The following is a 12290-nucleotide window of genomic DNA, read 5'->3' as shown; positions in this document are numbered from 1 at the left end:
AGATGACTAACAGCGACTTCTCCACGCCTTTAACGCTGCAGACTCCTACCCAGAAAGGAAAACAGATATAAACTGAATTCCTTGGATGCTGGAGATCTCTCTCACTCTCTATCTTTGAGAGGAGACCATGTCTCTGTGGACCTTTATTCCTTCTCTAATAAACTTTCCTTTTGTCTCTCACTCTGGAGTGTGCTTGAATTTTCTGCGTGCAATCAAGATCTCCCTCCTTCCCTTCCTCCGTTCGTCTGTCTGTCCGCCCATCTCTCTCTCTCTCTCTCTCTCTCTCTCTCTCTCTCTCTCTCTCGGTAAGAATCGAGTCCCCACTTGGGCTTGGGGGGATTCACCCCGTCCTGCCTCAGTTTGAGCACAGTCTCTGAATCCAGAGCCCGGTTTCCATTCCGGCTTGGGAACAATCTACCTTACCTTAGTCACAGCACTTTCTTTTCCTGCTCCCAATTTCTTCGCCTGGAAATGAAGAACTTGGAGCCAGTCAGTATTTCTCAAACTTTAATTTCATTAGAATCACCAGGAGAGCTGGTTAAAGTACAGAGGTGCTGATTCGGGTCTGAGGTGGGCCTGATGGTCCACACTTCCAACCAACTCCCTTGTCACATATGCGAATAAGTCCCCTTGGTCATGTGCCCCTCCAAGCATAAGCCTGAGCTTCCTTCCCTGGGAATCTCTGAGGGGTGACTGTAGGTCTTATGTGAGACAATGTGTATAAAGCTACATGTTCATAGTGACGAGGAAAAAAAATTCTGAGATGTTCAAAATTAAAATTACAGTGACGAGGGAGTGAAAGAGACAGCACGGTTAGCCTGTTAAGAGCTGTGGACCAGATTTGACAAAACTGCTCACATTCCTGGACCTCTGTTGGAATTCAGGATTAATTTTCAGGTAGCTATTTCCATGATTATCCAAAAGAGAGAAGAGCCAGACACCATAGAACCCCAGGAGCCACCGCTTCTTATTTACACACTAACTGCCCAATCTGCTGCCCATGGCCAATTCACAGGAGCGGACACCTCTTCCTTACAGACTCTGCCATACCCGTCCCAGAACTGGCCTTGCTTCATCTTCACCCATCCCCTCTGTCTATAGCTAATGTAAATCCTTTCAGAATAGCATGTACCTTTCTTGTCCCTGCTCGATGTATAAAAACACTTGCGAAACTCCAGGATGACAGACATGCTGTCTTTCCTACCTAGCCACGCTGCTGGCGGCCGAGACCCCGTGCCCCAAGATCAGTTTTCTTCTTTTTGTTTCTCCTGGAAATGGCCTAACAAACCCTTTTTTAAAAGAGAGTGTGGAAGTTAAAATTTTTGGTTTCGAGTGTGGAAGTTAAAATTTTTGGTTTAACGTTAGTATTTGAATCAATAATTAACTCGTACAAATCTATGTTAAGAAGTTAATGATATGATTAAAGATGTTACAGTAATTTTAGGACAGTGAAGACCAGGAGACATTCTAAACATCCAATCTTAGGGGAATTACTTAATAAATTGTGTGGGAATGTAAGACGGCTCTTAAAAATGAAGTTTTCAAAAAAAATTGTAATGACTTCAGAAAATGCTCACAACATAATATTAAGAGAAAAGAGCAAAATGCAAAACTGTTTTTAAGTGGGCAAAAGACTTAGACATCAATAAAAGACACCTAAGTGTTATAGTTACGTAAAGACGCTCAACAGGAGGTGGGGATTTGGGGTGTTGGGGTGAGACCTCTTCCCCTCTATATTTGAGCCACTGGGGCCCTGGGGCTTTATTTTGTTTCCTCAAAGATGCCACATTTTCTCCAACCTCAGCGCCTTCAGGGATGTTTACCCTGACTGGAAAGCTCTTTCCTCTCATTCATCCCTCAGAGGTCAACTGCAATGTCACTGCCTCCCCTGGGAAGCCCTCCTTGACTACCCAGGTAATGTTAAGCCCCACTGCTCTAAGCACTTCTTACACTTAAAATCCTTGTCCTTTTGTTTCAAATGACTGTACACTCCACAACAGCATAGGCCTACCTATCATATTCCCTGCTATATCCTCTGCAGTTGGCTGTAGTGCCTGGCATATAGTCAGTACTCCATTAGTAATTGTGAAAATAGATCTCGGTGAGGTTGCTCAAGTTTTCTGGGGAGACAAACTGGAATCTGGAGGAAACCCGATGAGCATAATCTTAATCCTTAGGTAATGCTGTCCTCAGGCTGTGCAGACCTTGGGGAAGTCACTTCTCCTCTCTGGGCCTTAGTCCCCTCTGGAGAATGAGATGATTGCGTTTCCAGGAATGGTGGATAGATTTTATCTTGAATGCCAAGCCTGGTATTTTGGTGATTGCTGCCATAACGTAGTATTGAGAAGGATTCTGAAGCTGAGGAAAAAGTGCTCTGATCAATTAATCAAGTCTGCAATGGTTTAAGAGGGGTGGGAGGAGTTTTCAGGCCAGGTTTTGGTATCCTTGAAACATAGTTCTTAAAGTTTTTTTGGCCTGTGGCTCCCTTTAAGAAGCTGATGAAATTTAAGGCAGGTGTGAGGGGACAGGTAGAGAATCAGGTATAACGCCAGAGCGTGGAGCCCTGTGGCCATCTGGAGAGCCCTCGCCTTGTCTCAAGTGGGCAGTGCCTCTCAGCTCGGCTGATTGTCCCTTTGGGAATGGGCTCAAATGGCCAAACCATATGATTTTTCTGGAGAAGCCCAAACTCTGGATTTGTATGTGAAATGCCTTGGCTTTTTAATCAGACATTGTGAGAAACAAACACACGTTTGCAGTCTAGATCTATCCTGCCAGCCTCCAGTTTGCCACCTCTGCCTAAGGAACCTTCTGGTTCTGGCATCTCCATCTTGTCCCTTCCTTGCCCTCTCCTGCCCCTCCCAGGGAGGGTAGCTGGAAACTTCTCAAAGAGGAATACAGGCATATCCGCTCCCTAAGGGGACCTATTCTTCCCCTCTCCAAGGCATTACCTTTGTGTTTTAAAAGTAGGGAACATGTGACTCACGTCCACTCAGAGCTACGCCCGAATTCCATCCAGACCAACTTTTGCTATTTGTTAGACCGTTTTTCCCCTGATTATGAAAGTAAACAGAGGTAACAATGTCTGCACCTGTGCCAAGCTGAAATAAAGAGAAGCAGAATAAGACATGTAGTGCCCTACTATTTTTGTAGATTTGAAAACACCTACACATGCAAAACAGCACAGCAAATTTGACAAGGATATATTTAAAGTCAAGGATACTTAGTGACACAACAGGTGCCTGAGAGGGGTTCCCTGTGGTGAAGGGGGATGTGGAAAACAAAAAAAAGAGAGAAAGATAAAGGAAACTTAATCCATCAATGAAGCAGTTACACAATGACTGAAGGATTTTGCTTGAAACAGTAAACTCATCAAAGGGTCCCTTTAAAAGAGTAATAATTCTCACTGTGAACATTTTTGGAAATTTACAAATATATAAGGAAGAAGACAAAAATGCCCCCGGATCCCACAGCAGGGTGGGAGGTAGCCGCGCTAACTTTTGATGTCTTTCTCTCTAGCCTGCCCCCATCAAGGCCTGAGATGTTGAAAGACTCAGCATGCTGAAGGGAACCAAAGTTTGGCCAGTCCGAAAACGGCGCCTCGCAGGATAGTGATTTTAAGTTGATTATTAAGAAAGAAAAAACTCAGAAAAAATCTTTGACCCTCACCCCTTCCTTGTGAAGGGAACCCCAAATTTGCCACCCTGAAGCTGCTTTTTGGGATATCGACTTTAAGCTGTTTATTAAGAAACAAGTCTCAGAACAATGTTTGGCCCTCCACGCTTTCCTGGCCAAGGCATTCAGACAGAAACCTGCTTCAGGAAGGAAACCTTAGAATGCTGCTTTAGCCTAATTTGAATTAAGTTTGGTAAATAAGAGGACCTCAGGCAGGTACCTGTTAGCTTGATGCCCACTGTGTCCCATCAGTTCTGAGTTGCCCAGCAAGAATTAATCTTTAGGCAATGCTTGCCAGTATGCTCTGCTCTTCTTTAAGTACCTGTAAATCTCCTAGTCTCACTTCTAGAATCTGATACTGTGCTCTCTCTTTTCTCCTTAGTCTAAAATGTCTTATATATCCAACGTTGCCTCAGCATCTTTGGAATTTTCATGCTCAGTGAATTCCCCATGCACATGAATTAAAATTTTGATTTTTCTCCTGCTAATCTCTCTCTGTTAATTTGATTATTAGCCCAGCTAGAAGAATTTAGAAGGTGGGAAGAAAATAATTATTCCTCTCCTTGCCCCCCGCCCCAATGCCTATGAGGGCCAGGGGACAGAGGGGTGGTTGAAGAGATGAATTAGAGGGTCAATGAATAGAATCTGAGTTTGGAGCCAAACTTTGGGCTCTGGTGCTCAGGCCAAGCACGTGGGTATTTCTACCGGGTCTTTGCCCCTGGGTCACAGCCCAGTTCCAGCAGTAAACAATCAACTCTATAAATAACAGTGTGGGCAGCGGCTGAGGGCAGATCTGAGTCTGCCAGGCTCAGGGACCCAAGAGCATTTAATAATTGGCTTGGCTCTCACTATTGGGCAAAGACAGATAACATCCGGCCTCCAAAACAAGAGTGTGGCAGGCAGTTCAGTAGCAGAAGATTGGACTGGATTTTTAAGCTGGGTTCTGGCCGTTAGAAGCAACACAGCACAGTGGTTAAGTATCTGGGCTCTGAAGCCTGGGCTTCTATTTCCAGTTCTGCCACTGAACAGCTGTGTGACTTTGGTCAATTTACTTAATTTCCCAAACCTCAGTTTTCCTTTGTATTAATATTACCTAGCAATTAAATGCAAAAAATTAAAAGTGCCATATAAATATCAGAGACAAGTGTAAACACCAGATAACTAGCGCAGGTATAGGTACTGTCGCTGACAAGGGCTCTCTCCCCAACCAGACTGTAGATAGGGCTCCTCTGCGCCCTCTTCTCAACTAGGCCTTGATCTTGGCCTCTGTTCCTTCTTGGGCCTGCCCAGCCCAGGCTTAGCCAAGAATCAGGCTAAGTTGTTCCCCGCCATTCTGTCCCTGAAATGAGGTCAAGTCCTCATCCTCTTCTTTTGACGTTTAAGTCCTTGGCCTGCCTTTAGCAAGAATCCTGTTAGATTCTTTTAACAAGAAGCCCCTTATCTTTGATGTCTCTTCTCAGTAACTTCGTCCACAGACTCCCTCATCCTGATTCTTGGCTACAAACCCCCAGCTGCCTTTGCTGTATTTGGAGTTCAGCCCCACCTCCCCCGTCCCCATTGCAATATTCTTGAATAAAGTCTTCCTTATTGTTTTGACAAGTGTCAGAACACTTTTTCTTTAACATGCCCAATCTGAACAAAAAATTTAAAAGTTAACACAAGAGAAACCAATGTCAGGCAGTAAATGCTACTCTCCTGTTGTAAACTCCATAAGATCCCAGTTTTTGGCCCAAAGGCCCAACCCATAGTAGGCCCTCAACAAGTGTTTGTTGGATAAATACATATGAGGGTCCTTGGGATGGTGAAAATAATAGGAGCCATAGTGTTTAAGGGGTTATTTCCACCCGTTCCTTTAGCTCAGGAAGGTGGGATGTCTTGTAGAGAAAGAGCACTGGGCATCAGAAGGTTGGTGTCCAGTCTCCAATTCTGTCCATGCCCCTCATGTGTGAAATGCATGTGCTGGATTTGATAAGAGGTTTTTAAAAAAAAAAAAAATGTTTTTTTATCAAACTTTTTTTTACTTCAATCCATGAAAAATTCATTTTACATTATGAACCAGTATATTTATAATACTTATTTTATATAAGGCATACAAAATTGCAACATCAGTTTGATGAAACGGTAATAATTCTTACTATATGGATATATGCTCTTATTTTATTCTTTTCTAATCTACTGTTTCATTTCAAAAAATGCTATTGGTAGCCAAAAAAATAATTTCTATCGCCCACCAACGGGTTGCAAACTGAAATCTGAAAAACACTTGTTACAGGGCCTCCTGCCTAGGTCTGGAATTCTAATTTGCCTGCATATTTCTGCCTCCATATCTTCGGTTATACCAGCCTCTTTCTCTTGCTTAGCTATTTGATCTTGACTCCTTCAAGGCCTACCTGAATCCTTCCTCCTACAGGAAATCTTTTCTAATTTGTCACAAGTCCCACTTCTCAGTCTGTTGTTGTTGTTGTTGTTGTTGTTTTTCCTTAAATGACCATATCCGTCAATTAGCTGGTAGGTATTTATGTGTCTAGAACTGTGCTTGGGATTACGTTGGAATCAAAAAGACAGAAGACCCATTCAGGGGCCAGGTGCTGAACTGGAGTGATCAGCAAGGCACAGAGAACAAAGAACCTGAAAAGAAAGTGTTGGGGAGGAGGAGGGGAAGGAGAACCTTTCATCCACTCCCCAATTAGGAAAGAATTCAGACAAGTGGAGGGAGGGCAAAGAGAGTGAGGGCTGGGGAGCATTATGAGCCCGAAGGCAGGGGAGGGGCAGGAAAAACTATTCCCTAAACAAAGAGGAGCTGGTCTCTAAGGTCCCAACCGCAAGGGTCAAGGGAACCAGGTCATCGGCGGGGAGCTTCCTGCTCCTGGACTGGCTGGATTCCCTGCGATTGAGCAACCCAGGGTTTGGGTCAGCAACTGCAGTTTCCACTCTGAGCAGATGCCAAAGTGTCCAACTGACTAAACACTCCTGACCCAGAGTTGGCTCGAGAGACGCTGTGGATAGGTTTATCTTGAACCTTTCAAGAAAAAGAAGTTGACTGAACTATATAGTGTGTGGTTTTATTTATTTATTTAAATTATAGTTGACATACGATATTATATTAGTTTCAGGTGTACAAGTGATTCAACATTCATATACCTTAAGATTGATCACCACACTACTTGTAGTAACCCTCTGTCGCCATACAAAGTTATTTTGATATTATTGACTATATTCCCTGTGCTGTACCTAAATTGTAACTGAATAGGGACAAAGATTCTCTCTTTGACCAAACTCTACTCAGGCTACCTTGAGCTTTTCCATGAGGCTTCGACGTTTGGATTTCCATGTTTTTCTCTGCATTGTCCAGTTTTAGCAAGAATTCTGATAGGTTGGTTTAGCTAGACTCCCCATTTTTAATATCTGATCACCTTATATATCTAATCAGGTTCCTCATTCCCCACTCCCGACTCCCAGATGATGTCTGATCACCCCGACCTGCCTTTAGCAGAAACCCTGGTAGGTCAGCTTAGCCAGAATCCCCCTCACCCCTGATGTTTTCTCTTAACTGACTTTCCATACTCTGACCCCCACTGGCTATAAATTCCCGGTTGCCTATGCTGTATTTGGAGTTGAGTCTGATCTCTCTCCCACTGCAAAACTTCACCACGGGGGTCTCTACACCTATCGTGATGGCCCTTCCGAAATAAAGTCTTACCATCTTTATTAATTGTCATGAATAATTTTTTCTTTAGCAATAGCTTGCAGGACCCATGAGAGGACAGAGGAAACAGTCAACAAGTAAGGGGTGGTGGGGACTACTTGGATGGATGAAAAGGCAATAGTGGAGCCAAGACCAGATCAGGGACCAAGTTCTAGTTCTGCTCTGCCTCATGCTGGGTGTGTAATCTTGAGCGAGTCTGAGACTTATATGCTTCTGTGAAATTCGAGGGTGGGATGGACCTGACTTTCTGTAGGTACTTAGTAAATATCCATTGAATAAATGAAAGGAAAATTATAACAATGTCCATGTATTGAGCCCTCACCATCTACCAGGCACAGAGCTAAGCTTTTCACAAATATTTCCTCATTTAATTCTCCCAACGCTTAGCAGTAAGGATCATATAACCATATTATATTACATACGGTAATATAATATAACATGGTATTCCCTAAGAAGGAGGAAGAAGGAGCTTCGAGTGCTTTAAATAAGACCAGGTCCACCATTCTTTGTGCCCTGGATTCTAATCTTCACATGGTCTTATGGACCAGGAGGCAAATCTCATCCTACCTCACCCAAGAATGTCCTGCCTCCCAGCCTCACTTTGTTTCTTCAAAGCCTTGTCATCTGACACCCACTATATCTTTCACTCATTTGTTCATTTGCCTGTTTCTCCTCCCTAAAATATAAAACCCATAAGTGCAAGGATCTATGTCTGTTTTGATCACTTCTACTTCTCTGGTGCCTAGAACAGTGTTTGGTACATATTAGGTATTTAACTGATGTTTGTCGAATGACTAAATGAATAAGTAAAGTAGCTGAGCCTCAGAGAGATTAAATAAAGTAACCTACCCAACGTTGTCCAGCCAGCAAGAGGCAGAGCTGAAATTCACACCCAGGACTGTGACCCCTTTGGAGTCAATCCATTTAACCTCTGTACCATGACTGTTTCATTCATTCGGCAAATGTTTATTGAGATCCTAATTCCTGTTAGGCACTGTTCTAGGTGCTGGGGACTCAGTAGTGAACAAAAGAGAAAAAATCGTTAGCCCTAAGGTTTTTACATCCTAGTGTCCTCCCATGTGAGAGAAGCCTAACATAAGATTGTGCAAGTGATGGAAGAGCTGAGCGCTGACACGCCCTGGGACACGCCCCTGGTAGACAGGACTAGTGGACCGAGGCCAGTGGACCAGTCTCCTCAGTGCAGCACTCCAGGCTGCTGCTGTTGAATGAAGTTGGCATAAAAAACAAACAAAACCCCTATTTGCCATGTGTGAATAGCTGAATCCACATGGGCATGAATTCCAACCCTGTGTTGTGTGGCCAGAACCTCTGCGAACGCAAATGTAAGTTTCGTGGCTGGCACAGGACTTGGGGTTCCTTCCCACTGGCCTTGGACAATGTCTCCCTCATTAGTTTCCCCAGGCGCCGACCTGCTTTGGGGGAATGGAGGGCAAGGAGGTTCTCCAATGTGTGAATAGCTGAATCCACATGGGCATGAATTCCAACCCTGTGTTGTGTGGCCAGAACCTCTGCGAACGCAAATGTAAGTTTCGTGGCTGGCACAGGACTTGGGGTTCCTTCCCACTGGCCTTGGACAATGTCTCCCTCATTAGTTTCCCCAGCCACCGACCTGCTTTGGGAGAATGGAAGGCAAGGAGGTTCTCCAGGGTACAGATCAAAAGGCCTTCGAGGCGACCAGATTGTGGGGAAGTTGGGAGTGTAGCCTGGCGTAAGGAATGGCCTAGGCTCTAGAATGAGTAGTTTTGGGTTCAGATCATGGCTTTTACATCCATTTGTGTGACTAGGAAACCACTGCACCATTCCGAGCCTTAGTTTCCTCACTCGTTAAATGGAGATAATGCATTTACTTCAAAAGGTTGACATGAAATTAGGTGAAGTAATATATATAGAGGCCTAGCTTTGTGCTTGGCACATAGTAGGCATTCAATAAATGTTCGATGAGTCAACAGATGCATGCATGAGTGATTGAATGGGTGAGTGTTCCATCAGGAAAAGCAGACACAAAATCAAGTCTCGCAGATCGTATTTTCCAAATAGGACTTTAATAAAAGTCTCTTATCCGTATCACTTCTACCATGGAGAGGTCAGGTCTACGTCACTTCCTCTTGAAATTAAGAAGACTTTTGTGATTATTTTAACTGAAAGAGTATGCCAGAAGTGACGCTATGTGACTTTCAAGGCTAGGAATACCTGCTCCTGAAGCCTTCAGTTACCATGTAAGGAATCTGACTGCCCTGAAGCGGCCGTGCCGCGAAGAAGCCCAAACTTGGCTTTGGAGAGACCACATGGAGAGGCTGGGAGAGTACGTGAAGGCGGAGAGACGCCCAGCCAGCTCACAGCTGCTCAAGCTCTATTCACCATCCACTACCAGCAACCGCATGGGAGACCCCACGTCAGACAGCTCAGCCAGTCCTTCCCAAATTCCTGACCCACCGAAACTTTGAGAGACAATAACATAATTGCTGTTGCTTTAAACCGCTAAGCTTTGAGGTGATTTATTCTAGCAGTAACTGGAGCAGCAGGCAAGCCAAATACCCTATGATGAGTAGTATAATAGAAGTTTGTAGAGTGTGTTTGAAAACACAGAGGAAAGAGAATTAAAAGCAGTTGAATGTGCCACACGAAGAAAGAAATTGCACTAATTTATCTAAGAGGATGTACCATGGGATTGAGTAATGTTTAGATGAAGGCTTTCAGATACTGGAGCTCAAGAGCGATTTCCATTCCCCGCTGTTTTAGGAAACCTCCCGGATTTCCACTACCTCCATTCCCACGCATTTTCCCAGCCCTTTCTGGACTCCCACAGCTTTCGGGCTGTTGGGTAATAGATAGAGCATTGGACTTGGAGTCGGGTTTAGGCTCTGCCCCATCGTCTACTAGTTGAATGATTCTGAGCAAGTCAGTTTGACTAGTTAAATCTCAGCCTCCTCATTTATAAAACAGAAATACTGCAACTGCTAACATTTATTAAATGCTCTACATGCTAAGCCCTTGGAACTTCACTTATCCGCACAACCACTCAATGAGACAGAGGATATTATTGTTTCCATTTTACCAAGGAGGAAACTGACCCATAGATCTTAAGTAAGGTGCCCGTGATGTGTATCCGGGAGTGGCACAGTTGGGATTCCAAGCGAGGCTGTCTAGCTCTTTGCTGTTATTAGCGTGGGTGGAGTGTAACTCAAGGAGGGCTTGTACGTGAAAGGCCTTCTGTAAACCACACTGGCGCCCTGTGCAAAGGGGAGAAACCTTTTTATAGCAATTTGCAGCTCCCTTGTGGCACTTGCATGTTCTGCATTATCGTGTACACAGTCGCTCATGTTTCTGGATCCTATAATCAAAGTTCCTTAAAGGCGGGACCCGTATCTTAATTCACCTCTGTACCTGCACGGCCTCCGACCCAGCTCCAAGGACTAAGTTGCGGCTCTGAAGGAAAAAAAATGTGGGTGGAGTGGGTTCCTCCTTGAAGCTGAAGCACTAAGGCAATTATATCTGTTCATAAAAATGTAATGAAAACAAGAAGACCTTTTAAAACACATTTAAAAACATTCTCAATGTTCCTGAAACACTTCTAAACCTAGCTTTCTATCCTGGGCTTGAAAACTCAACCCAACATTTTCTTTCTGAGAGTTGGCGGATGTGGTCTCGAAAGAAGGGAAAAAAGCAGCAGCTGAGTCTTTATGACTCCATCAGACACTCCCTGACACGTTCCTCAGGGTGGGGAGGAGGCCTTCGAGCACAAGGGGCAGAGTCTGACTGGGGAGGAGGTGGGGGTGAAGTTATTTGAAAGCAGAACTCTCTCGGCTCAAGAAGTTCTGTGGAAAATTGTTTTCACAGAGTTCTTTTGTGAGTGAACTGACCCAGAAATTCTCGGGAAGTTGGAGAGAAATTCGATGTTGTGAGGCAGCTGCCCATTAAATTAGGTGCAGAAACTTCTCCAAAGCTGAGGGCCTTCTAATAGAAGCCTGGAGAAACCCACACAGTATCCAGTGTAGCAAGAAGGGAAATTCTTCAGCATATTTGTGTCTAATAGAAGCCTGGAGAAACCCACACAGTATCCAGTGTAGCAAGAAGGGAAATTCTTCAGCATATTTGTGTCATATTTCCATAGTAAGTATCAAACTTCCATAACAACTTGACCTTGAACCAAAATAGAAAGATTTCTCAAATTCATTTGACTGGGGCTAAATACAGCTGAAAGAGCTCGTTTTTCTATTCACGAGCAGTCATCTGAGACTTTGGCCAATCAGAAACCTAAGCTCCAAATTATAACCGATAACATTTCACATGCATCTGAGATGTTGAAGCAGGCAAGTATGTACGAATAGTACAAGGGTTAAAAACACACCTTTGGAACTGGATGGGCTGAGTTTGAATATCAGCTCTGTCATTTTGTAGCTGGGGAGCCATAGATAAATAGTTTAATCTATTCAAACCTCAATTCCCTGTATTACAAACTAGGTACAATAGTGGTTACAGATTCCCAGGTTACTGGCAGGATTAAATGAGTACAGATACATATAGTTTGGTATATTAAGTCCTCAATAAGTGTTAGCCATTGCAGTAGGCAGCCCCTAAAATGGCTCTCAGTAATCACTGCCTCCTGGCATTCATACCTTTTGTGTAATCTCTTCTTGATTGTGAGTTGGACTCAATGACTAACTTCCAACAAACAGAATGTAGCGAAAGTGTTGAGATGTTACAGACCTTGAATAGCCAAAACAATCTTGAAAACAGAAGAAAAGGTTGGAGGTCTCATACTTCAAAACTTATTACAGATTTACTGTAATCAAAACAATGTGATACTGGCATAAAGATAGACATACAGATCAGTGGAACAGAATAGAGAGCTCAAAATAAACACTTGCATATGTGGTCAAATGATCTTCCA

Source organism: Pteropus alecto, unplaced genomic scaffold (genome assembly GCF_000325575.1).
Source record: "Pteropus alecto unplaced genomic scaffold, ASM32557v1 scaffold39, whole genome shotgun sequence".
Lineage (NCBI taxonomy): Eukaryota > Metazoa > Chordata > Mammalia > Chiroptera > Pteropodidae > Pteropus > Pteropus alecto.
This window is presented reverse-complemented; position numbering follows the sequence as displayed.